This window comes from Bombina bombina, chromosome 4, assembly GCF_027579735.1.
Source record: "Bombina bombina isolate aBomBom1 chromosome 4, aBomBom1.pri, whole genome shotgun sequence".
Lineage (NCBI taxonomy): Eukaryota > Metazoa > Chordata > Amphibia > Anura > Bombinatoridae > Bombina > Bombina bombina.
Window position 1 is genome coordinate 840120458 of NC_069502.1, and position 26229 is coordinate 840146686.

Genomic DNA, 26229 nt, shown 5'->3' on the forward strand with positions numbered 1-26229 from the left:
TAAACTTTCAAAACATAGATGAAATGATTTGAAACTAAGATTATATTTTTGTTTGTTTACAGCTTTTTAAGTCAATGGTAGAGGTCTACAAAATTCACAATTATCTGACCCACTTCGATAGATGTTACTCAAGCATATTTTGATAATATTTGAGTCATTATTGATATGAGTACTCACTGGAATAGGAAGATTTTTTAAAGTTTGAGATTTTAATGTATAAACATCATGAATTGCGCAGAGTAAAATTTTAATTTAATATTTTATGTATGCAATAAACAACATCAAATCTTCTTAAAAAGCCTACTTGAATCCAGATGACAGCATTTTCCCTATTGAGGCTGAACACAAAAGCATGGCCCAAAGCGAAGTGAAGCCACTAACGATCAAATCTCATTTAGCAAAAAAAATATTACCTGAAAATTTTACAGAAAATTCAATCCATTTGATTTATCATTCATTTGTAAAATATAGTTTAAAGCAAATCCACTAACCTACAAATCTTTATTGAAGAAAATATCACATGCTAATTTTATAAAAAATACAAAAAATCTCATATATTGTTCATTTGTAAAACTCGAGAAACGTACCAAAGCCCAGAACACACAAAAAACCTCCAATGCATTATTATTTAGATGTCTAAAACAACTCCTACAAAAACCATCCGGATGTAATTGAATGCCAGGCGCTGTGGCTTAGTTGGTTAAAGCACCTGTCTTGTAAACAGGAGATTCTGAGTTCAAATCTCAGCAGTGCTTTCTCTAAATCTGTCATATTTAATTGATATTAACAAAGTATAAAGGTCTCTAAAATACAATGTAGGATAATTTAAATGTGTGTTAAATTACATGATAATCTAAGTTGTTTATTGGATGTTAAAATGTAAATGGCATAGAATGTGCTTTTTTTCTTAATATTTCAGGCCATGTCAGTCTCTGAGACCAAAAAAAACACCTGGTACTACAAGGTGCTGTGGCTTAGTTGGTTAAAGCACCTGTCTAGTAAACAGGAGATCCTGAGTTTGAATCTCAGCAGTGCCTTTCTATTTTTAAAAAGCATTATATGATAAAAAGATTTTTAAAAATGCATTAAAGGTCTAGCAGGACATCAATAGTGAGAAGAGTAACACATTGGGATAAGATAGTTGCTGTATGCATACGTACTTTAAAAAATAAAAGTAAAATCCTTCTTCAGTGATTAAATGAATATCATAACATTAGTCAAAGGATAATGGTTAGTATATTGTAATTACAACACATTTCTACAACTTTAAAGACTTACCTTTCAAATTTTACATGTAGATAGTTCAACTTATTCTTCCTAGTTCGATAGTAATACCGAATCATGTCTTTTATCACTATTCTGGGCAAATATAAAAGAATAATAATAATTGGAAGATTCCCAGACGTTTCTTCTTCATATATTAGATAAACTTTCAAAACATAGATGAAATGATTTGAAACTAAGATTATATTTTTGTTTGTTTACAGCTTTTTAAGTCAATGGTAGAGGTCTACAAATTTCACAATCATCTGACCCACTTCGATAGATGTTACTCAAGCATATTTTGATAATATTTGAGTCATTATTGATATGAGTACTCACTGGAATAGGAAGATTTTTTAAAGTTTGAGATTTTAATGTATAAACATCATGAATTGCGCAGAGTAAAATTTTAATTTAATATTTTAATGTATGCAGTAAACAACATCAAATCTTCTTAAAAAGCCTACTTGAATCCAGTTGACAGCATTTTCCCTATTGAGGCTGAACACAAAAAGCATGGCCCAAAGCGAAGTGAAGCCACTAACGATCAAAACTCTTTTAGCAAAAAAAATATTACCTGAAAATTTTACAGAAAATTCAATCCATCTGATTTATCATTAATTTGTAAAATATAGTTTAAAGCAAATCCACTAACCTACAAATCTTTATTGAAGAAAATATCACATGCTAATTTTATAAAAAATACAGTAAATCTCATATATTGTTCATTTGTAAAACTCGACAAACGTACCAAAGCCCAGAACACACAAAAAACCTCCAATGTATTATTATTTAGATGTCTAAAACAACTCCTACAAAAACCATCCGGATGTAATTGAATGTCAGGCGCTGTGGCTTAGTTGGTTAAAGCGCCTGTCTTGTAAACAGGAGATCCTGAGTTCGAGTCTCAGCAGTGCCTTCTCTAATTCTGTTATATTTAATTGATATTAAAAAAGTATAAAGGTCTCTAAAATGCAATGTAGGATAATTTAAATGTGTGTTAAATTACATGATAATATAAGTTGTTTATTGGATGTTAAAATGTAAATGGCATAGAATGTGCTTTTTTCTTAATATTTCAGGCCATGTCAGTCTCTGAGACCAAAAAAAACACCTGGTACTACAAGGCGCTGTGGCTTAGTTGGTTAAAGCGCCTGTCTAGTAAACAGGAGATCCTTAGTTCGAATCTCAGCAGTGCCTTTCTATTTTTAAAAAGCATTATATGATAAAAAGATTTTAAAAAATGCATAAAAGTTCTAGCAGGACATCAATAGTGAGAAGAGTAACAAATTGGGATAAGATAGTTGCTGTATGCATACGTACTTTAAAAAATAAAAGTAAAATCCTTCTTCAGTGATTAAATGAATATCATAACATTAGTCAAAGGATAATGGTTAGTATATTGTAATTACAACACATTTCTACAACTTTAAAGACTTACCTTTCAAATTTTACATGTAGATAGTTCAACTTATTCTTCCTAGTTCGATAGTAATACCGAATCATGTCTTTTATCAATATTCTGGGCAAATATAAAAGAATAATAATAATTGGAAGATTCCCAGACGTTTCTTCTTCATATATTAGATAAACTTTCAAAACATAGATGAAATGATTTGAAACTAAGATTATATTTTTGTTTGTTTACAGCTTTTTAAGTCTATGGTAGAGGTCTACAAATTTCAAAATCATCTGACCCACTTCGAAAGTTTGAGATTTTAATGTATAAACATCATGAATTGCGCAGAGTAAAATTTTAATTTAATATTTTAATGTATGCAGTAAACAACATCAAATCTTCTTAAAAAGCCTACTTGAATCCAGTTGACAGCATTTTCCCTATTGAGGCTGAACACAAAAAGCATGCCCCAAAGCGAAGTGAAGCCACTAACGATCAAATCTCTTTTAGCAAAAAAAAATATTACCTGAAAATTTTACAGAAAGTTCAATCCATCTGATTTATCATTTATTTGTAAAATATAGTTTAAAGCAAATCCACTAACCTACAAATCTTTATTTTATTAAGGATTTTACTTTTATTTTTTAAAGTACGTATGCATACAGCAACTATCTTATCCCAATGTGTTACTCTTCTCACTATTGATGTCCTGCTAGACCTTTTATGCATTTTTAAAAATCTTTTTATCATATAATGCTTTTTAAAAATTGAAAGGCACTGCTGAGATTCGAACTCAGGATCTCCTGTTTACTAGACAGGCACTTTAACCAACTAAGCCACAGCGCCTTGTAGTACCAGGTGTTTTTTTTGGTCTCAGAGACTGATATGGCCTAAAATATTAAGAAAAAAAGTACATTCTATGCCATTTACATTTTAACATCCAATAAACAACTTATATTATCATGTAATTTAACACACATTTTAATTATCCTACATTGTATTTTAGAGACCTTTATACTTTTTTAAAATCAATTAAATATGACAGATTTAGAGAAGGCACTGCTGAGATTCGAACTCAGGATTTCCTGTTTACAAGACAGGCGCTTTAACCAACTAAGCCACAGCGCCTGATATTCAGTTACGTCTGGATGGTTTTTGTAGGAGTTGTTTTAGACATCTAAATAATAATGCATTGGAGGTTTTTTGTGTGTTCTGGGCTATGGTACATTTGTCGAGTTTTACAAATGAAAAATATATGAGATTTTTTGTATTTTTTATAAAATTAGCATGTGATATTTTCTTCAATAAAGATTTGTAGGTTAGTGGATTTGCTTTAAACTTGCTTTGAATGTCAGGCGCTGTGGCTTAGTTGGTTAAAGTGCCTGTCTTGTAAACAGGAGATCCTGAGTTCGAATCTCATCAGTGCCTTTTCTAAATCTGTCATGTTTAATTGATATTAAAAAAGTATAAAGGTCTCTATAATACATTGTAGGATAATTAAAATGTGTGTTAAATTACATGATAATATAAGTTGTTTATTGGATGTTAAAATGTAAATGGCATAGAATGTGCTTTTTTTCTTAATATTTCAGGCCATGTCAGTCTCTGAGACCAAAAAAAACACCTGGTACTACAAGGTGCTGTGGCTTAGTTGGTTAAAGCGCCTGTCTAGTAAACAGGAGATCCTGAGTTCGAATCTCAGCAGTGCCTTTCTATTTTTAAAAAGCATTATATGATAAAAAGATTTTTAAAAATGCATAAAAGGTCTAGCAGGACATCAATAGTGAGAAGAGTAACAAATTGGGATAAGATAGTTGCTGTATGCATACGTACTTTAAAAAATAAAAGTAAAATCCTTCTTCAGTGATTAAATGAATATCATAACATTAGTCTAAGGATAATGGTTAGTATATTGTAATTACAACACATTTCTACAACTTTAAAGACTTACCTTTCAAATTTTACATGTAGATTGTTCAACTTATTCTTCCTAGTTCGATAGTAATACCGAATCATGTCTTTTATCAATATTCTGGGCAAATATAAAAGAATAATAATAATTGGAAGATTCCCAGACGTTTCTTCTTCATATGTTAGATAAACTTTCAAAACATAGATGAAATGATTTGAAACTAAGATTATATTTTTGTTTGTTTACAGCTTTTTAAGTCAATGGTAGAGGTCTACAAATTTCACAATCATCTGACCCACTTCGATAGATGGTTACTCAAGCATATTTTGATAAAAGTTGAATCATTATTGATATGAGTACTCACTGGAATAGGAAGATTTTTTAAAGTTTGAGATTTTAATGTATAAACATCATGAATTGCGCAGAGTAAAATTTTAATTTAATATTTTAATGTATGCAGTAAACAACATCAAATCTTCTTAAAAAGCCTACTTGAATCCAGTTGACAGCATTTTCCCTATTGAGGCTGAACACAAAAAGCATGGCCCAAAGCGAAGTGAAGCCACTAACGATCAAATCTCTTTTAGCAAAAAAAATATTACCTGAAAATTTTACAGAAAATTCAATCTATCTGATTTATCATTTATTTGTAAAATATAGTTTAAAGCAAATCCACTAACCTACAAATCTTTATTGAAGAAAATATCACATGCTAATTTTATAAAAAATACAAAAAATCTCATATATTGTTCATTTGTAAAACTCGACAAATGTACCAAAGCCCAGAACACACAAAAAACCTCCAATGCATTATTATTTAGATGTCTAAAACAACTCCTACAAAAACCATCCGGATGTAATTGAATGTCAGGCGCTGTGGCTTAGTTGGTTAAAGCGCCTGTCTTGTAAACAGGAGATCCTGAGTTCGAATCTCAGCAGTGCCTTCTCTAAATCTGTCATATTTAATTGATACTAAAAAAGTATAAAGGTCTCTAAAATACAATGTAGGATAATTAAAATGTGTGTTAAATTACATGATAATATAAGTTGTTTATTGGATGTTAAAATGTAAATGGCATAGAATGTACTTTTTTTCTTAATATTTCAGGCCATGTCAGTCTCTGAGACCAAAAAAAAACACCTGGTACTACAAGGCGCTGTGGCTTAGTTGGTTAAAGCGCCTGTCTAGTAAACAGGAGATCCTGAGTTCGAATCTCAGCAGTGCCTTTCTATTTTTAAAAAGCATTATATGATAAAAAGATTTTTAAAAATGCATAAAAGGTCTAGCAGGACATCAATAGTGAGAAGAGTAACAAATTGGGATAAGATAGTTGCTGTATGCATACGTACTTTAAAAAATAAAAGTAAAATCCTTCTTCAGTGATTAAATGAATATCATAACATTAGTCAAAGGATAATGGTTAGTATATTGTAATTACAACACATTTCTACAACTTTAAAGACTTACCTTTCAAATTTTACATGTAGATTGTTCAACTTATTCTTCCTAGTTCGATAGTAATACCGAATCATGTCTTTTATCAATATTCTGGGCAAATATAAAAGAATAATAATAATTGGAAGATTCCCAGACGTTTCTTCTTAATATGTTAGATAAACTTTCAAAACATAGATGAAATGATTTGAAACTAAGATTATATTTTTGTTTGTTTACAGCTTTTTAAGTCAATGGTAGAGGTCTACAAATTTCACAATCATCTGACCCACTTCGATAGATGTTACTCAAGCATATTTTGATAAAAGTTGAATCATTATTGATATGAGTACTCACTGGAATAGGAAGATTTTTTAAAGTTTGAGATTTTAATGTATAAACATCATGAATTGCGCAGAGTAAAATTTTAATTTAATATTTTAATGTATGCAGTAAACAACATCAAATCTTCTTAAAAAGCCTACTTGAATCCAGTTGACAGCATTTTCCCTATTGAGGCTGAACACAAAAAGCATGGCCCAAAGCGAAGTGAAGCCACTAACGATCAAATCTCTTTTAGCAAAAAAAATATTACCTGAAAATTTTACAGAAAATTCAATCTATCTGATTTATCATTTATTTGTAAAATATAGTTTAAAGCAAATCCACTAACCTACAAATCTTTATTGAAGAAAATATCACATGCTAATTTTATAAAAAATACAAAAAATCTCATATATTGTTCATTTGTAAAACTCGACAAACGTACCAAAGCCCAGAACACACAAAAAACCTCCAATGCATTATTATTTAGATGTCTAAAACAACTCCTACAAAAACCATCCGGATGTAATTGAATGTCAGGCGCTGTGGCTTAGTTGGTTAAAGCGCCTGTCTTGTAAACAGGAGATCCTGAGTTCGAATCTCAGCAGTGCCTTCTCTAAATCTGTCATATTTAATTGATATTAAAAAAGTATAAAGGTCTCTAAAATACAATGTAGGATAATTAAAATGTGTGTTAAATTACATGATAATATAAGTTGTTTATTGGATGTTAAAATGTAAATGGCATAGAATGTGCTTTTTTTCTTAATATTTCAGGCCATGTCAGTCTCTGAGACCAAAAAAAAAAACCTGGTACTACAAGGCGCTGTGGCTTAGTTGGTTAAAGCGCCTGTCTAGTAAACAGGAGATCCTGAGTTCGAATCTCAGCAGTGCCTTTCTATTTTTAAAAAGCATTATATGATAAAAAGATTTTTAAAAATGCATAAAAGGTCTAGCAGGACATCAATAGTGAGTAGAGTAACAAATTGGGATAAGATAGTTGCTGTATGCATACGTACTTTAAAAAATAAAAGTAAAATCCTTCTTCAGTGATTAAATGAATATCATAACATTAGTCTAAGGATAATGTTTAGTATATTGTAATTACAACACATTTCTACAACTTTAAAGACTTACCTTTCAAATTTTACATGTAGATAGTTCAACTTATTCTTCCTAGTTCGATAGTAATACCGAATCATGTCTTTTATCAATATTCTGGGCAAATATAAAAGAATAATAATAATTGGAAGATTCCCAGACGTTTCTTCTTCATATGTTAGATAAACTTTCAAAACATAGATGAAATGATTTGAAACTAAGATTATATTTTTGTTTGTTTACAGCTTTTTAAGTCAATGGTAGAGGTCTACAAATTTCACAATCATCTGACCCACTTCGATAGATGTTACTCAAGCATATTTTGATAAAAGTTGAATCATTATTGATATGAGTACTCACTGGAATAGGAAGATTTTTTAAAGTTTGAGATTTTAATGTATAAACATCATGAATTGCGCAGAGTAAAATTTTAATTTAATATTTTAATGTATGCAGTAAACAACATCAAATCTTTTTAAAAAGCCTACTTGAATCCAGTTGACAGCATTTTCCCTATTGAGGCTGAACACAAAAAGCATGGCCCAAAGCGAAGTGAAGCCACTAACGATCAAATCTCTTTTAGCAAAAAAAATATTACCTGAAAATTTTACAGAAAATTCAATCTATCTGATTTATCATTTATTTGTAAAATATAGTTTAAAGCAAATCCACTAACCTACAAATCTTTATTGAAGAAAATATCACATGCTAATTTTATAAAAAATACAAAAAATCTCATATATTGTTCATTTGTAAAACTCGACAAACGTACCAAAGCCCAGAACACACAAAAAACCTCCAATGCATTATTATTTAGATGTCTAAAACAACTCCTACAAAAACCATCCGGTTGTAATTGAATGTCAGGCGCTGTGGCTTAGTTGGTTAAAGCGCCTGTCTTGTAAACAGGAGATCCTGAGTTCGAATCTCAGCAGTGCCTTCTCTAAATCTGTCATGTTTAATTGATATTAAAAAAGTATAAAGGTCTCTATAATACATTGTAGGATAATTAAAATGTGTGTTAAATTACATGATAATATAAGTTGTTTATTGGATGTTAAAATGTAAATGGCATAGAATGTGCTTTTTTTCTTAATATTTCAGGCCATGTCAGTCTCTGAGACCAAAAAAAACACCTGGTACTACAAGGCGCTGTGGCTTAGTTGGTTAAAGCGCCTGTCTAGTAAACAGGAGATCCTGAGTTCGAATCTCAGCAGTGCCTTTCTATTTTTAAAAAGCATTATATGATAAAAAGATTTTTAAAAATGCATAAAAGGTCTAGCAGGACATCAATAGTGAGAAGAGTAACAAATTGGGATAAGATAGTTGCTGTATGCATACGTACTTTAAAAAATAAAAGTAAAATCCTTCTTCAGTGATTAAATGAATATCATAACATTAGTCAAAGGATAATGGTTAGTATATTGTAATTACAACACATTTCTACAACTTTAAAGACTTACCTTTCAAATTTTACATTTAGATAGTTCAACTTATTCTTCCTAGTTCGATAGTAATACCGAATCATGTCTTTTATCAATATTCTGGGCAAATATAAAAGAATAATAATAATTGGAAGATTCCCAGACGTTTCTTCTTCATATGTTAGATAAACTTTCAAAACATAGATGAAATGATTTGAAACTAAGATTATATTTTTGTTTGTTTACAGCTTTTTAAGTCAATGGTAGAGGTCTACAAATTTCACAATCATCTGACCCACTTCGATAGATGTTACTCAAGCATATTTTGATAAAAGTTGAATCATTATTGATATGAGTACTCACTGGAATAGGAAGATTTTTTAAAGTTTGAGATTTTAATGTATAAACATCATGAATTGCGCAGAGTAAAATTTTAATTTAATATTTTAATGTATGCAGTAAACAACATCAAATCTTCTTAAAAAGCCTACTTGAATCCAGTTGACAGCATTTTCCCTATTGAGGCTGAACACAAAAAGCATGGCCCAAAGCGAAGTGAAGCCACTAACGATCAAATCTCTTTTAGCAAAAAAAATATTACCTGAAAATTTTACAGAAAATTCAATCTATCTGATTTATCATTTATTTGTAAAATATAGTTTAAAGCAAATCCACTAACCTACAAATCTTTATTGAAGAAAATATCACATGCTAATTTTATAAAAAATACAAAAAATCTCATATATTGTTCATTTGTAAAACTCGACAAACGTACCAAAGCCCAGAACACACAAAAAACCTCCAATGCATTATTATTTAGATGTCTAAAACAACTCCTACAAAAACCATCCGGATGTAATTGAATGTCAGGCGCTGTGGCTTAGTTGGTTAAAGCGCCTGTCTTGTAAACAGGAGATCCTGAGTTCGAATCTCAGCAGTGCCTTCTCTAAATCTGTCATATTTAATTGATATTAAAAAAGTATAAAGGTCTCTAAAATACAATGTAGGATAATTAAAATGTGTGTTAATTACATGATAATATAAGTTGTTTATTGGATGTTAAAATGTAAATGGCATAGAATGTGCTTTTTTTCTTAATATTTCAGGCCATGTCAGTCTCTGAGACCAAAAAAAAACACCTGGTACTACAAGGCGCTGTGGCTTAGTTGGTTAAAGCGCCTGTCTAGTAAACAGGAGATCCTGAGTTCGAATCTCAGCAGTGCCTTTCTATTTTTAAAAAGCATTATATGATAAAAAGATTTTTAAAAATGCATAAAAGGTCTAGCAGGACATCAATAGTGAGAAGAGTAACAAATTGGGATAAGATAGTTGCTGTATGCATACGTACTTTAAAAAATAAAAGTAAAATCCTTCTTCAGTGATTAAATGAATATCATAACATTAGTCAAAGGATAATGGTTAGTATATTGTAATTACAACACATTTCTACAACTTTAAAGACTTACCTTTCAAATTTTACATGTAGATTGTTCAACTTATTCTTCCTAGTTCGATAGTAATACCGAATCATGTCTTTTATCAATATTCTGGGCAAATATAAAAGAATAATAATAATTGGAAGATTCCCAGACGTTTCTTCTTAATATGTTAGATAAACTTTCAAAACATAGATGAAATGATTTGAAACTAAGATTATATTTTTGTTTGTTTACAGCTTTTTAAGTCAATGGTAGAGGTCTACAAATTTCACAATCATCTGACCCACTTTGATAGATGTTACTCAAGCATACTTTGATAAAATTGAATCATTATTGATATGAGTACTCACTGGAATAGGAAGATTTTTTAAAGTTTGAGATTTTAATGTATAAACATCATGAATTGCGCAGAGTAAAATTTTAATTTAATATTTTAATGTATGCAGTAAACAACATCAAATCTTCTTAAAAAGCCTACTTGAATCCAGTTGACAGCATTTTCCCTATTGAGGCTGAACACAAAAAGCATGGCCCAAAGCGAAGTGAAGCCACTAACGATCAAATCTCTTTTAGCAAAAAAAATATTACCTGAAAATTTTACAGAAAATTCAATCCATCTGATTTATCATTTATTTGAAAAATATAGTTTAAAGCAAATCCACTAACCTACAAATCTTTATTGAAGAAAATATCACATGCTAATTTTATAAAAAATACAAAAAATCTCATATATTGTTCATTTGTAAAACTCGACAAATGTACCAAAGCCCAGAACACACAAAAAACCTCCAATGCATTATTATTTAGATGTCTAAAACAACTCCTACAAAAACCATCCGGATGTAATTGAATGTCAGGCGCTGTGGCTTAGTTGGTTAAAGCGCCTGTCTTGTAAACAGGAGATCCTGAGTTCGAATCTCAGCAGTGCCTTCTCTAAATCTGTCATATTTAATTGATATTAAAAAAGTATAAAGGTCTCTAAAATACAATGTAGGATAATTAAAATGTGTGTTAAATTACATGATAATATAAGTTGTTTATTGGATGTTAAAATGTAAATGGCATAGAATGTGCTTTTTTTCTTAATATTTCAGGCCATGTCAGTCTCTGAGACCAAAAAAAAAAACCTGGTACTACAAGGCGCTGTGGCTTAGTTGGTTAAAGCGCCTGTCTAGTAAACAGGAGATCCTGAGTTCGAATCTCAGCAGTGCCTTTCTATTTTTAAAAAGCATTATATGATAAAAAGATTTTTAAAAATGCATAAAAGGTCTAGCAGGACATCAATAGTGAGAAGAGTAACAAATTGGGATAAGATAGTTGCTGTATGCATACGTACTTTAAAAAATAAAAGTAAAATCCTTCTTCAGTGATTAAATGAATATCATAACATTAGTCAAAGGATAATGGTTAGTATATTGTAATTACAACACATTTCTACAACTTTAAAGACTTACCTTTCAAATTTTACATGTAGATTGTTCAACTTATTCTTCCTAGTTCGATAGTAATACCGAATCATGTCTTTTATCAATATTCTGGGCAAATATAAAAGAATAATAATAATTGGAAGATTCCCAGACGTTTCTTCTTAATATGTTAGATAAACTTTCAAAACATAGATGAAATGATTTGAAACTAAGATTATATTTTTGTTTGTTTACAGCTTTTTAAGTCAATGGTAGAGGTCTACAAATTTCACAATCATCTGACCCACTTCGATAGATGTTACTCAAGCATATTTTGATAAAAGTTGAATCATTATTGATATGAGTACTCACTGGAATAGGAAGATTTTTTAAAGTTTGAGATTTTAATGTATAAACATCATGAATTGCGCAGAGTAAAATTTTAATTTAATATTTTAATGTATGCAGTAAACAACATCAAATCTTTTTAAAAAGCCTACTTGAATCCAGTTGACAGCATTTTCCCTATTGAGGCTGAACACAAAAAGCATGGCCCAAAGCGAAGTGAAGCCACTAACGATCAAATCTCTTTTAGCAAAAAAAATATTACCTGAAAATTTTACAGAGAATTCAATCTATCTGATTTATCATTTATTTGTAAAATATAGTTTAAAGCAAATCCACTAACCTACAAATCTTTATTGAAGAAAATATCACATGCTAATTTTATAAAAAATACAAAAAATCTCATATATTGTTCATTTGTAAAACTCGACAAACGTACCAAAGCCCAGAACACACAAAAAACCTCCAATGCATTATTATTTAGATGTCTAAAACAACTCCTACAAAAACCATCCGGATGTAATTGAATGTCAGGCGCTGTGGCTTAGTTGGTTAAAGCGCCTGTCTTGTAAACAGGAGATCCTGAGTTCGAATCTCAGCAGTGCCTTCTCTAAATCTGTCATATTTAATTGATATTAAAAAAGTATAAAGGTCTCTAAAATACAATGTAGGATAATTAAAATGTGTGTTAAATTACATGATAATATAAGTTGTTTATTGGATGTTAAAATGTAAATGGCATAGAATGTACTTTTTTTTCTTAATATTTCAGGCCATGTCAGTCTCTGAGACCAAAAAAAAACACCTGGTACTACAAGGCGCTGTGGCTTAGTTGGTTAAAGCGCCTGTCTAGTAAACAGGAGATCCTGAGTTCGAATCTCAGCAGTGCCTTTCTATTTTTAAAAAGCATTATATGATAAAAAGATTTTTAAAAATGCATAAAAGGTCTAGCAGGACATCAATAGTGAGAAGAGTAACAAATTGGGATAAGATAGTTGCTGTATGCATACGTACTTTAAAAAATAAAAGTAAAATCCTTCTTCAGTGATTAAATGAATATCATAACATTAGTCAAAGGATAATGGTTAGTATATTGTAATTACAACACATTTCTACAACTTTAAAGACTTACCTTTCAAATTTTACATGTAGATTGTTCAACTTATTCTTCCTAGTTCGATAGTAATACCGAATCATGTCTTTTATCAATATTCTGGGCAAATATAAAAGAATAATAATAATTGGAAGATTCCCAGACGTTTCTTCTTAATATGTTAGATAAACTTTCAAAACATAGATGAAATGATTTGAAACTAAGATTATATTTTTGTTTGTTTACAGCTTTTTAAGTCAATGGTAGAGGTCTACAAATTTCACAATCATCTGACCCACTTCGATAGATGTTACTCAAGCATATTTTGATAAAAGTTGAATCATTATTGATATGAGTACTCACTGGAATAGGAAGATTTTTTAAAGTTTGAGATTTTAATGTATAAACATCATGAATTGCGCAGAGTAAAATTTTAATTTAATATTTTAATGTATGCAGTAAACAACATCAAATCTTTTTAAAAAGCCTACTTGAATCCAGTTGACAGCATTTTCCCTATTGAGGCTGAACACAAAAAGCATGCCCCAAAGCGAAGTGAAGCCACTAACGATCAAATCGCTTTTAGCAAAAAAAATATTACCTGAAAATTTTACAGAAAATTCAATCTATCTGATTTATCATTTATTTGTAAAATATAGTTTAAAGCAAATCCACTAACCTACAAATCTTTATTGAAGAAAATATCACATGCTAATTTTATAAAAAATACAAAAAATCTCATATATTGTTCATTTGTAAAACTCGACAAACGTACCAAAGCCCAGAACACACAAAAAACCTCCAATGCATTATTATTTAGATGTCTAAAACAACTCCTACAAAAACCATCCGGATGTAATTGAATGTCAGGCGCTGTGGCTTAGTTGGTTAAAGCGCCTGTCTTGTAAACAGGAGATCCTGAGTTCGAATCTCAGCAGTGCCTTCTCTAAATCTGTCATATTTAATTGATATTAAAAAAGTATAAAGGTCTCTAAAATACAATGTAGGATAATTAAAATGTGTGTTAAATTACATGATAATATAAGTTGTTTATTGGATGTTAAAATGTAAATGGCATAGAATGTGCTTTTTTTCTTAATATTTCAGGCCATGTCAGTCTCTGAGACCAAAAAAAACACCTGGTACTACAAGGCGCTGTGGCTTAGTTGGTTAAAGCGCCTGTCTAGTAAACAGGAGATCCTGAGTTCGAATCTCAGCAGTGCCTTTCTATTTTTAAAAAGCATTATATGATAAAAAGATTTTTAAAAATGCATAAAAGGTCTAGCAGGACATCAATAGTGAGTAGAGTAACAAATTGGGATAAGATAGTTGCTGTATGCATACGTACTTTAAAAAATAAAAGTAAAATCCTTCTTCAGTGATTAAATGAATATCATAACATTAGTCAAAGGATAATGGTTAGTATATTGTAATTACAACACATTTCTACAACTTTAAAGACTTACCTTTCAAATTTTACATGTAGATTGTTCAACTTATTCTTCCTAGTTCGATAGTAATACCGAATCATGTCTTTTATCAATATTCTGGGCAAATATAAAAGAATAATAATAATTGGAAGATTCCCAGACGTTTCTTCTTAATATGTTAGATAAACTTTCAAAACATAGATGAAATGATTTGAAACTAAGATTATATTTTTGTTTGTTTACAGCTTTTTAAGTCAATGGTAGAGGTCTACAAATTTCACAATCATCTGACCCACTTCGATAGATGTTACTCAAGCATATTTTGATAAAAGTTGAATCATTATTGATATGAGTACTCACTGGAATAGGAAGATTTTTTAAAGTTTGAGATTTTAATGTATAAACATCATGAATTGCGCAGAGTAAAATTTTAATTTAATATTTTAATGTATGCAGTAAACAACATCAAATCTTTTTAAAAAGCCTACTTGAATCCAGTTGACAGCATTTTCCCTATTGAGGCTGAACACAAAAAGCATGGCCCAAAGCGAAGTGAAGCCACTAACGATCAAATCTCTTTTAGCAAAAAAAATATTACCTGAAAATTTTACAGAAAATTCAATCCATCTGATTTATCATTTATTTGTAAAATATAGTTTAAAGCAAATCCACTAACCTACAAATCTTTATTGAAGAAAATATCACATGCTAATTTTATAAAAAATACAAAAAATCTCATATATTGTTCATTTGTAAAACTCGACAAATGTACCAAAGCCCAGAACACACAAAAAACCTCCAATGCATTATTATTTAGATGTCTAAAACAACTCCTACAAAAACCATCCGGATGTAATTGAATGTCAGGCGCTGTGGCTTAGTTGGTTAAAGCGCCTGTCTTGTAAACAGGAGATCCTGAGTTCGAATCTCAGCAGTGCCTTCTCTAAATCTGTCATATTTAATTGATATTAAAAAAGTATAAAGGTCTCTAAAATACAATGTAGGATAATTAAAATGTGTGTTAAATTACATGATAATATAAGTTGTTTATTGGATGTTAAAATGTAAATGGCATAGAATGTGCTTTTTTTCTTAATATTTCAGGCCATGTCAGTCTCTGAGACCAAAAAAAACACCTGGTACTACAAGGCGCTGTGGCTTAGTTGGTTAAAGCGCCTGTCTAGTAAACAGGAGATCCTGAGTTCGAATCTCAGCAGTGCCTTTCTATTTTTAAAAAGCATTATATGATAAAAAGATTTTTAAAAATGCATAAAAGGTCTAGCAGGACATCAATAGTGAGTAGAGTAACAAATTGGGATAAGATAGTTGCTGTATGCATACGTACTTTAAAAAATAAAAGTAAAATCCTTCTTCAGTGATTAAATGAATATCATAACATTAGTCAAAGGATAATGGTTAGTATATTGTAATTACAACACATTTCTACAACTTTAAAGACTTACCTTTCAAATTTTACATGTAGATTGTTCAACTTATTCTTCCTAGTTCGATAGTAATACCGAATTATGTCTTTTATCAATATTCTGGGCAAATATAAAAGAATAATAATAATTGGAAGATTCCCAGACGTTTCTTCTTAATATGTTAGATAAACTTTCAAAACATAGATGAAATGATTTGAAACTAAGATTATATTTTTGTTTGTTTACAGCTTTTTAAGTCAATGGTAGAGGTCTACAAATTTCACAATCATCTGACCCACTTCGATAGATGTTACTCAAGCATATTTTGATAAAAGTTGAATCATTATTGATATGAGTACTCACTGGAATAGGAAGATTTTTTAAAGTTTGAGATTTTAATGTATAAACATCATGAATTGCGCAGAGTAAAATTTTAATTTAATATTTTAATGTATGCAGTAAACAACATCAAATCTTTTTAAAAAGCCTACTTGAATCCAGTTGACAGCATTTTCCCTATTGAGGCTGAACACAAAAAGCATGGCCCAAAGCGAAGTGAAGCCACTAACGATCAAATCTCTTTTAGCAAAAAAAATATTACCTGAAAATTTTACAGAAAATTCAATCTATCTGATTTATCATTTATTTGTAAAATATAGTTTAAAGCAAATCCACTAACCTACAAATCTTTATTGAAGAAAATATCACATGCTAATTTTATAAAAAATACAAAAAATCTCATATATTGTTCATTTGTAAAACTCGACAAACGTACCAAAGCCCAGAACACACAAAAAACCTCCAATGCATTATTATTTAGATGTCTAAAACAACTCCTACAAAAACCATCCGGATGTAATTGAATGTCAGGCGCTGTGGCTTAGTTGGTTAAAGCGCCTGTCTTGTAAACAGGAGATCCTGAGTTCGAATCTCAGCAGTGCCTTCTCTAAATCTGTCATGTTTAATTGATATTAAAAAAGTATAAAGGTCTCTATAATACATTGTAGGATAATTAAAATGTGTGTTAAATTACATGATAATATAAGTTGTTTATTGGATGTTAAAATGTAAATGGCATAGAATGTGCTTTTTTTCTTAATATTTCAGGCCATGTCAGTCTCTGAGACCAAAAAAAACACCTGGTACTACAAGGCGCTGTGGCTTAGTTGGTTAAAGCGCCTGTCTAGTAAACAGGAGATCCTGAGTTCGAATCTCAGCAGTGCCTTTCTATTTTTAAAAAGCATTATATGATAAAAAGATTTTTAAAAATGCATAAAAGGTCTAGCAGGACATCAATAGTGAGAAGAGTAACAAATTGGGATAAGATAGTTGCTGTATGCATACGTACTTTAAAAAATAAAAGTAAAATCCTTCTTCAGTGATTAAATGAATATCATAACATTAGTCAAAGGATAATGGTTAGTATATTGTAATTACAACACATTTCTACAACTTTAAAGACTTACCTTTCAAATTTTACATGTAGATAGTTCAACTTATTCTTCCTAGTTCGATAGTAATACCGAATCATGTCTTTTATCAATATTCTGGGCAAATATAAAAGAATAATAATAATTGGAAGATTCCCAGACGTTTCTTCTTCATATGTTAGATAAACTTTCAAAACATAGATGAAATGATTTGAAACTAAGATTATATTTTTGTTTGTTTACAGCTTTTTAAGTCAATGGTAGAGGTCTACAAATTTCACAATCATCTGACCCACTTCGATAGATGTTACTCAAGCATATTTTGATAAAAGTTGAATCATTATTGATATGAGTACTCACTGGAATAGGAAGATTTTTTAAAGTTTGAGATTTTAATGTATAAACATCATGAATTGCGCAGAGTAAAATTTTAATTTAATATTTTAATGTATGCAGTAAACAACATCAAATCTTTTTAAAAAGCCTACTTGAATCCAGTTGACAGCATTTTCCCTATTGAGGCTGAACACAAAAAGCATGGCCCAAAGCGAAGTGAAGCCACTAACGATCAAATCTCTTTTAGCAAAAAAAATATTACCTGAAAATTTTACAGAGAATTCAATCTATCTGATTTATCATTTATTTGTAAAATATAGTTTAAAGCAAATCCACTAACCTACAAATCTTTATTGAAGAAAATATCACATGCTAATTTTATAAAAAATACAAAAAATCTCATATATTGTTCATTTGTAAAACTCGACAAATGTACCAAAGCCCAGAACACACAAAAAACCTCCAATGCATTATTATTTAGATGTCTAAAACAACTCCTACAAAAACCATCCGGATGTAATTGAGTGTCAGGTGCTGTGGCTTAGTTGGTTAAAGCCCCTGTCTTGTAAACAGGAGATCCTGAGTTCGAATCTCAGCAGTGCCTTCTCTAAATCTGTCATATTTAATTGATATTAAAAAAGTATAAAGGTCTCTAAAATACAATGTAGGATAATTAAAATGTGTGTTAAATTACATGATAATATAAGTTGTTTATTGGATGTTAAAATGTAAATGGCATAGAATGTGCTTTTTTTCTTAATATTTCAGGCCATGTCAGTCTCTGAGACCAAAAAAAACACCTGGTACTACAAGGCGCTGTGGCTTAGTTGGTTAAAGCGCCTGTCTAGTAAACAGGAGATCCTGAGTTCGAATCTCAGCAGTGCCTTTCTATTTTTAAAAAGCATTATATGATAAAAAGATTTTTAAAAATGCATAAAAGGTCTAGCAGGACATCAATAGTGAGTAGAGTAACAAATTGGGATAAGATAGTTGCTGTATGCATACGTACTTTAAAAAATAAAAGTAAAATCCTTCTTCAGTGATTAAATGAATATCATAACATTAGTCAAAGGATAATGGTTAGTATATTGTAATTACAACACATTTCTACAACTTTAAAGACTTACCTTTCAAATTTTACATGTAGATTGTTCAACTTATTCTTCCTAGTTCGATAGTAATACCGAATCATGTCTTTTATCAATATTCTGGGCAAATATAAAAGAATAATAATAATTGGAAGATTCCCAGACGTTTCTTCTTAATATATTAGATAAACTTTCAAAACATAGATGAAATGATTTGAAACTAAGATTATATTTTTGTTTGTTTACAGCTTTTTAAGTCAATGGTAGAGGTCTACAAATTTCACAATCATCTGACCCACTTCGATAGATGTTACTCAAGCATATTTTGATAAAAGTTGAATCATTATTGATATGAGTACTCACTGGAATAGGAAGATTTTTTAAAGTTTGAGATTTTAATGTATAAACATCATGAATTGCGCAGAGTAAAATTTTAATTTAATATTTTAATGTATGCAGTAAACAACATCAAATCTTTTTAAAAAGCCTACTTGAATCCAGTTGACAGCATTTTCCCTATTGAGGCTGAACACAAAAAGCATGGCCCAAAGCGAAGTGAAGCCACTAACGATCAAATCTCTTTTAGCAAAAAAAATATTACCTGAAAATTTTACAGAAAATTCAATCTATCTGATTTATCATTTATTTGTAAAATATAGTTTAAAGCAAATCCACTAACCTACAAATCTTTATTGAAGAAAATATCACATGCTAATTTTATAAAAAATACAAAAAATCTCATATATTGTTCATTTGTAAAACTCGACAAACGTACCAAAGCCCAGAACACACAAAAAACCTCCAATGCATTATTATTTAGATGTCTAAAACAACTCCTACAAAAACCATCCGGATGTAATTGAATGTCAGGCGCTGTGGCTTAGTTGGTTAAAGCGCCTGTCTTGTAAACAGGAGATCCTGAGTTCGAATCTCAGCAGTGCCTTCTCTAAATCTGTCATGTTTAATTGATATTAAAAAAGTATAAAGGTCTCTATAATACATTGTAGGATAATTAAAATGTGTGTTGAATTACATGATAATATAAGTTGTTTATTGGATGTTAAAATGTAAATGGCATAGAATGTGCTTTTTTTCTTAATATTTCAGGCCATGTCAGTCTCTGAGACCAAAAAAAAACACCTGGTACTACAAGGCGCTGTGGCTTAGTTGGTTAAAGCGCCTGTCTAGTAAACAGGAGATCCTGAGTTCGAATCTCAGCAGTGCCTTTCTATTTTTAAAAAGCATTATATGATAAAAAGATTTTTAAAAATGCATAAAAGGTCTAGCAGGACATCAATAGTGAGTAGAGTAACAAATTGGGATAAGATAGTTGCTGTATGCATACGTACTTTAAAAAATAAAAGTAAAATCCTTCTTCAGTGATTAAATGAATATCATAACATTAGTCAAAGGATAATGGTTAGTATATTGTAATTACAACACATTTCTACAACTTTAAAGACTTACCTTTCAAATTTTACATGTAGATAGTTCAACTTATTCTTCCTAGTTCGATAGTAATACCGAATCATGTCTTTTATCAATATTCTGGGCAAATATAAAAGAATAATAATAATTGGAAGATTCCCAGACGTTTCTTCTTCATATATTAGATAAACTTTCAAAACATAGATGAAATGATTTGAAACTAAGATTATATTTTTGTTTGTTTACAGCTTTTTAAGTCAATGGTAGAGGTCTACAAATTTCACAATCATCTGACCCACTTTGATAGATGTTACTCAAGCATATTTTGATAATATTTGAGTCATTATTGATATGAGTACTCACTGGAATAGGAAGATTTTTTAAAGTTTGAGATTTTAATGTATAAACATCATGAATTGCGCAGAGTAAAATTTTAATTTAATATTTTAATGTATGCAGTAAACAACATCAAATCTTCTTAAAAAGCCTACTTGAATCCAGTTGACAGCATTTTCCCTATTGAGGCTGAACACAAAAAGCATGGCCCAAAGCGAAGTGAAGCCACTAACGATCAAATCTCTTTTAGCAAAAAAAATATTACCTGAAATTTTTTTTTTTTTAAATTCTTTTTATTGTAAGAGACAGACATGACATAATACAGAATCAGGTATTACAGCAAGAAGCATACACAATGTAAATTTCCACCATGCACCATTTTCATCATATACAGAGTGTTTAAGTAGATTGTCCATATCAGTCCATACAGAAAATGGTAGGAACATAGGTTATAGTTGCTGTGTACTGCGACTCGATATTTGTAGTAAGATGTGTCCATGAGGTTTGGCATGCCATATCCGTCTCCATTTTAAAATATAACATATAACAGTTTAAACACAAATATAACATATGACATTATAACATTATAACAACATGTTCTAAGGAGGAGTGAAAAGGTCTGAGGGTCGAGAGGGGGAGAGAGGAGAGAGAGGGAGAAAAAAAAAAAAGGGGGGGGTGTGGGCCCTGCTACCTAGAAGAGCATTTCCTCAGTTGGGTATCGAATCCCGTTATGAATTTCCCCTTGATCTCTGAGAGATTGTTCAGTCACATTATAGTTAAGTTGAGGCATTACTTCGGACTGAAGGAATGGTCTCATGATTTGGCTTTTTAAGTTCGTGTTGAAGGTATTGATAAGGGGGGACCACTTCCTCCAGAAAGGTCGCAGTCTTCGGGTCACATCTAGCCTTACGTCATATTGTTCTATGTATAGTTGTTTTATCAGTAACTGTTTGAATTGTGCTATTGTTGGTGGATGTCTGGAGACCCATCTTGCTAGGATACATTGTCGTGCTAGTATAGTGCAAATAGTAATAGTAATCGCTGCTGCCGCTTGTGTGTGTCTCCCCACTTAAAAAGATATATTTCAGCTGCAGTGAACTCTATTTCAATGTCAAGAGTGATTTTTACCCAGTGTTGGAATTGGCCCCAAAAGCGCCTAATGATCGGACAAGCGAAAAAATAATGTAGAAGAGAGGGGGCAGCACTACTGCACTTGATACACTGGTTGGGGTGTAGGTTGTTCCATTTTGCTAATCTATTGGGTGTGATGTAGTCTCTGTGTAATAGTCGAACCTGGGCCTCTCTGTGAGCGACTGCAAGTGTAGCTTGTCTCGTGCTGTCTAAACTGTCTTTCAGGTCTTGTACTGAAATCGTGACGGGAATATCTGCAGCCAACCTTGCCAGCATGTTAGCTTGTATAAGGGACTCGGGCTGTTTCATTAGTTGTACATAAAAGTATGACAAGGAGAATCGTCCCACAAGGAACAGCGTCTGAGCAATGGCAAAGGGTGATTTATCCCAGAAGCCGGCATTTGATGATTGCAAAGACGTTACGTAGTGTCGCAGTTGAAGGTATGCGTAAAAGTGTTGGTTCGGGATATTATACTTCGTTTTGAGCTCCTGGAAGGAGCGTATTGTATGAAGTAATGGATCCAAGACATGTCCCACCATCTGGACACCGAGGGTTTCCCAAATGCGGAATGGCTCATACTCATTTCCTGCTGGAAAGTCGGCATTCCCGCGAATGGGTATGTGTCTCGGGGGGGGACTGTCCACTTTCATGAATTTGTGGATCAGATGCCACGCTTTCAGTGGGTCGCGATATAATACACTATTAGTGATTAGTGGTGGTAGGGTCGAAAATTTTGCATAGGGGAGGTAGGCCAGTGCCAGGGGTGCAACTTTTGCTTCTTCAAGTGATGCATCACAAAAATGCTTCGTGTTTAGCTGCCAGTCAGTGACTATTCTGGCCAGAGCTGCCCAGTTATATAGTTTAAGATTTGGCAGACCAAATCCTCCCTCCGAGTATGGGAGATGTAGCTTAACCGCCGCTATTCGGGGTTTACCTCCCCTCCAAATGAAGTGTGATATGGCACCTGAGAGCATCCGCAGATTCTTTTTTGTCATTAGAAAAGGTAGCATAAGCAATGGGTATAGGATTTTGGGTAGGATTGTCATTTTAATTAGACTAATCCGGCCCGAGAGGCCCAAGGGGAGATTGGCCCAGTTTGTCAATTGAGAAACTAGCTCTGAGCACTTATGGGCTATGTTAAGCTCATACATTTTAGCAGGATCTCTGTGAAGTTTGATGCCTAGATAGGTAAGGCCCTCTGGGGCCTCTACAAATGGGTAGCCTTGTGTTGAGTTCTGGTGTCTATGTAGCCACAGTACCTCAGACTTTGAGGTGTTTATCTGATATCCCGAGAAGGTGCCGAAGTCTGCGATCATGCGCAGTATACGCGGTATATGGACAGAGGGAGTGTCCACAAACAGCAACATGTCATCAGCGTACAACGCTAGGTGTAGGGGAACCCCCTCTACTGTAATCCCTGGGAAGAGCTGCCGTAGTTTCAGCGCAAGGGGTTCTAGCGCTAAGTTGAATAGCAGCGGCGAGAGGGGGCAACCCTGCCTGGTGCCCCGCTGCAATTTGAAATCAGGAGAAAAAAGTCCATTGACAATGACCCGTGCCACTGGGTGATGGTACATTTTACCTATGACCTCTAGGAATGGGCCCCTAAAACCGAACCTCCGCATGGTGTCCAGTAAATGAGGCCACTCCACCCTATCGAAGGCCTTCTCTGCGTCCAAGGATAGCAGGAAGGCCTCCGGGGTGTCCCCTCCCCTCTCCTGTCCCCTTGTCCAGTACCGCTCTATGACCTGCATGACCCTGCGAAGATTCACCACGGATGAGCGTTTAAAAACGAAGCCCGTTTGGTCCGGGTGTACCAGGTCTGGAAGGATCACCTTCAGTCTGTTGGCTAAGATTTTCATAAACAGCTTGTAATCTGTGTTCAACAGGGAGATTGGTCTGAAGGACTCTGGCCTTGAGCAGTCTTTACCTGGCTTGGGGATCAGCGTAATATGTGCTGAAGTAAAATTGTTAGAGGGGGAGGTGTCCATCTGGAGGAAGGCATTATATAGCCTGGTCAGTGTAGGTGTGATCTGGGGTTGTAGGGACTTATAAAATTCGGCCGGAAGGCCGTCTGGCCCCAGTGCCTTACCCACTGGCAAGGACCTCAGGGTGAGGGCGAGTTCCTCGACGGTCACTGGGCCATTTAGACTGTTGATTTGAGTCTGTGTCAATTGGGGGGGCTGTAAGGATTGCCAAAATTGTGTCTGAACTCCATCTGGGGCCGGGGCTTGTTGGGTGTAGAATTTTGCATAGTATTGTGCAAAGCACTGTGCTATGTCAACTGATTTTGTGTAGGTTAGGCCCTGTGCTCTGATTGCTGTTATGTTGGTCCTTGCTGTCTGGGGTTTTGATAGGGTAGCTAACATCCTGCCTGCCCTCCCACCAAATCTGTAGAATTTACCTGCCGTCTTTAATAGCCCTGAGGTAGTTTGTTGCCTCATGAATGCCTCGAGCTCTGCCTTTGCTGCTAGGTAGGTCTCATAGGTCGTTTTTGTTTTAGCTTGCAAATAAGCTTGATAAGTCTGTGCCAGCTGCTTTTGTAGGCTCTTACATTTATATTGTGTCTTATGTTTCAGTTTGGAGACATATGAGATTATGGAACCGGCAAACACTGTTTTCGCCGTTTCCCAGAGAAGTTGGGTGTCATCTGCGTGCGCTGCGTTGTCAGTGAGAAAGTCCGTCCATGTATGTTGAAGGTATTTCACAAATGCCTCTGAGGTGGTCAAGTAAGTTGGAAATCTAACAGTGTTCCTATTGGAGGGTGTTCTCTGGGATCCCAGGGCAATTTCCACTGGTGCATGGTCTGAGATTAAGATGTCGTGTATCTTACAATGATGTACCTGTGTGGTTAGTTCCCCAGCAATCATAAATAAATCGATTCTGGACAGGGTATGCTTGGCTTTAGATAAACAGGTGTATTCTTTTCCTTCTGGGTTCAATAGTCTCCAGATGTCACAGACCCCTAAGTCTGCTTCTAGCATGCTAAAGATTTTTGTTTCGTATCTGGCCTTATAGTTTGTTTTTGGGTCTCTGACAGAATGAGATGCTAACCATAGTCTATCCAAAACATGCGTGGGTGAGATATTAAAGTCTCCGCCAATTATCAGGGATGAACCCATGTGTGGAGCTAAGTGTCTAATTAAATCTGACCAGAAGCCTGTTGTTCTGTGGTTGGGGGCATACAGGTTGCAAAATGTATATTTCCTAGAATTTACCGTTGCCTGTACTATCATAAATCGTCCTTCCCTGTCTAGGTAGGTGTTATCTACTGTCGCTGTTACCTTTTTCCCAAATACAATGGCTAAACCCCGGCTGGCACTAGTGTAAGATAAGAAGACTACCTGTCCCACCCAGTCCCTTTGTAGTTTTTGATGTTCTGAGTCTGTCAGATGTGTCTCCTGCAATAAGGCTACGTCTGTTCCTAGTTTCCTGAGATGGGTGAGAATTGATTTGCGTTTTATGGGCGAGTGGATGTCACCCACATTCCAAGTCACTATCTTAAGCGACATATTCAATTACAGGGGATCAGAGCTGGTGAGAAGAAGAAGAAAAAAAAAAAAAAAAAAAAAAAAAGGGGGGGGGGGGGGGGGAAGGAGAGAAGGGGGCCGGGAAGGAACATTAGGCGGGTAGGAGAGAGTCCAATAGAATCTGGATATAAAGAAGAGGCAGAGAAGGGAGAGAGCAGGAGAAAAGGCATAAAGTATACAGCATTCTGGACCTTCAACAATAATAGTTATATTTGATAGACATAAACTTAGACTTATCTTAGCATATACATAATTAAGCTCTACATTTATTGCATGCTCAGACAGAGCCAGGGCTATAAGTCTGTAGATTTTCGTCCCGATTGAAAGCAGCTGTTCTAGGCCCCTATCCCTGAGAGAGGTAGATAATGCTGGGGGGTTTAAACGTGTGTGACTCCCTGAGTTAGGCACAGGAGGGATACCCCGAATAATAGGCTGATAAAACATCTCAGCAATATTTAACTTGCCCTGATAGTATATATATGTGTGGGTGATCTCCGTGGAGTTGACAATAATAGAGGTGGGAGGGGCAGACCTCTTAAGAGGGATTGGTTCTGTTACCAGACTAAGGTGAAGTGGTTCTGAGTAAGCACTATGTTCTAAGGGACCTCTGTTTCCTCTGTGGCGACTGAAGGTCCCCTCCAGATTACAGCATCTTTGATGTCTATCACTTTCGGGCTGGGTATTTAAGTCATCATCCACCTGTGCCTCATAGTGGCTATCAGCGTATTTTATCGGAGAGTTTGGGCTTGTGTATGCATGGTGATTCATGTTGTAAGATTTAACACTGTCAAGACCATAATATAGCAAATCACATTGTAGTCCCCCCCTTCCCAAATAAAGTGTCAGTAGTATTAACCCGTTGTTATGACCCAATGAGAATTTAAAACATGTTAAGGATAAACAAAAGAAGAAACAACAAGTAGAACAAATAAAACTTAAAGGAGGTATCACTAATCA

General features: G+C 33.1%; 23 non-coding genes across 23 annotated transcripts; 22 read left to right on the top strand and 1 right to left on the bottom strand.

Moving 5' to 3' along the window:
* Positions 1-2108: 2108 nt before the first annotated feature.
* TRNAT-UGU (transfer RNA threonine (anticodon UGU)) lies at positions 2109-2182 on the top strand. The gene has a single exon. It is a non-coding gene; the product is annotated as a tRNA-Thr (tRNA).
* A 1252-nt stretch (positions 2183-3434) lies between these two features.
* TRNAT-AGU (transfer RNA threonine (anticodon AGU)) lies at positions 3435-3508 on the bottom strand. Its single transcript has one exon. It is a non-coding gene; the product is annotated as a tRNA-Thr (tRNA).
* A 1936-nt stretch (positions 3509-5444) lies between these two features.
* On the top strand, positions 5445-5518 carry TRNAT-UGU (transfer RNA threonine (anticodon UGU)). The gene has a single exon. It is a non-coding gene; the product is annotated as a tRNA-Thr (tRNA).
* A 209-nt stretch (positions 5519-5727) lies between these two features.
* Positions 5728-5801, top strand: TRNAT-AGU (transfer RNA threonine (anticodon AGU)). The gene has a single exon. It is a non-coding gene; the product is annotated as a tRNA-Thr (tRNA).
* Positions 5802-6872: 1071 nt separating this feature from the next.
* TRNAT-UGU (transfer RNA threonine (anticodon UGU)) lies at positions 6873-6946 on the top strand. The gene has a single exon. It is a non-coding gene; the product is annotated as a tRNA-Thr (tRNA).
* A 209-nt stretch (positions 6947-7155) lies between these two features.
* Positions 7156-7229, top strand: TRNAT-AGU (transfer RNA threonine (anticodon AGU)). The gene has a single exon. It is a non-coding gene; the product is annotated as a tRNA-Thr (tRNA).
* Positions 7230-8300: 1071 nt separating this feature from the next.
* Positions 8301-8374, top strand: TRNAT-UGU (transfer RNA threonine (anticodon UGU)). The gene has a single exon. It is a non-coding gene; the product is annotated as a tRNA-Thr (tRNA).
* Positions 8375-8582: 208 nt separating this feature from the next.
* TRNAT-AGU (transfer RNA threonine (anticodon AGU)) lies at positions 8583-8656 on the top strand. The gene has a single exon. It is a non-coding gene; the product is annotated as a tRNA-Thr (tRNA).
* A 1071-nt stretch (positions 8657-9727) lies between these two features.
* Positions 9728-9801, top strand: TRNAT-UGU (transfer RNA threonine (anticodon UGU)). Its single transcript has one exon. It is a non-coding gene; the product is annotated as a tRNA-Thr (tRNA).
* Positions 9802-10009: 208 nt separating this feature from the next.
* On the top strand, positions 10010-10083 carry TRNAT-AGU (transfer RNA threonine (anticodon AGU)). Its single transcript has one exon. It is a non-coding gene; the product is annotated as a tRNA-Thr (tRNA).
* Positions 10084-11153: 1070 nt separating this feature from the next.
* Positions 11154-11227, top strand: TRNAT-UGU (transfer RNA threonine (anticodon UGU)). The gene has a single exon. It is a non-coding gene; the product is annotated as a tRNA-Thr (tRNA).
* Positions 11228-11436: 209 nt separating this feature from the next.
* Positions 11437-11510, top strand: TRNAT-AGU (transfer RNA threonine (anticodon AGU)). Its single transcript has one exon. It is a non-coding gene; the product is annotated as a tRNA-Thr (tRNA).
* A 1071-nt stretch (positions 11511-12581) lies between these two features.
* Positions 12582-12655, top strand: TRNAT-UGU (transfer RNA threonine (anticodon UGU)). Its single transcript has one exon. It is a non-coding gene; the product is annotated as a tRNA-Thr (tRNA).
* A 210-nt stretch (positions 12656-12865) lies between these two features.
* TRNAT-AGU (transfer RNA threonine (anticodon AGU)) lies at positions 12866-12939 on the top strand. The gene has a single exon. It is a non-coding gene; the product is annotated as a tRNA-Thr (tRNA).
* A 1071-nt stretch (positions 12940-14010) lies between these two features.
* TRNAT-UGU (transfer RNA threonine (anticodon UGU)) lies at positions 14011-14084 on the top strand. The gene has a single exon. It is a non-coding gene; the product is annotated as a tRNA-Thr (tRNA).
* A 208-nt stretch (positions 14085-14292) lies between these two features.
* Positions 14293-14366, top strand: TRNAT-AGU (transfer RNA threonine (anticodon AGU)). Its single transcript has one exon. It is a non-coding gene; the product is annotated as a tRNA-Thr (tRNA).
* A 1071-nt stretch (positions 14367-15437) lies between these two features.
* TRNAT-UGU (transfer RNA threonine (anticodon UGU)) lies at positions 15438-15511 on the top strand. The gene has a single exon. It is a non-coding gene; the product is annotated as a tRNA-Thr (tRNA).
* Positions 15512-15719: 208 nt separating this feature from the next.
* TRNAT-AGU (transfer RNA threonine (anticodon AGU)) lies at positions 15720-15793 on the top strand. The gene has a single exon. It is a non-coding gene; the product is annotated as a tRNA-Thr (tRNA).
* A 1071-nt stretch (positions 15794-16864) lies between these two features.
* TRNAT-UGU (transfer RNA threonine (anticodon UGU)) lies at positions 16865-16938 on the top strand. The gene has a single exon. It is a non-coding gene; the product is annotated as a tRNA-Thr (tRNA).
* A 208-nt stretch (positions 16939-17146) lies between these two features.
* TRNAT-AGU (transfer RNA threonine (anticodon AGU)) lies at positions 17147-17220 on the top strand. The gene has a single exon. It is a non-coding gene; the product is annotated as a tRNA-Thr (tRNA).
* A 1353-nt stretch (positions 17221-18573) lies between these two features.
* TRNAT-AGU (transfer RNA threonine (anticodon AGU)) lies at positions 18574-18647 on the top strand. Its single transcript has one exon. It is a non-coding gene; the product is annotated as a tRNA-Thr (tRNA).
* A 1071-nt stretch (positions 18648-19718) lies between these two features.
* Positions 19719-19792, top strand: TRNAT-UGU (transfer RNA threonine (anticodon UGU)). Its single transcript has one exon. It is a non-coding gene; the product is annotated as a tRNA-Thr (tRNA).
* Positions 19793-20001: 209 nt separating this feature from the next.
* On the top strand, positions 20002-20075 carry TRNAT-AGU (transfer RNA threonine (anticodon AGU)). The gene has a single exon. It is a non-coding gene; the product is annotated as a tRNA-Thr (tRNA).
* The last annotated feature ends 6154 nt before the right edge of the window (positions 20076-26229 follow it).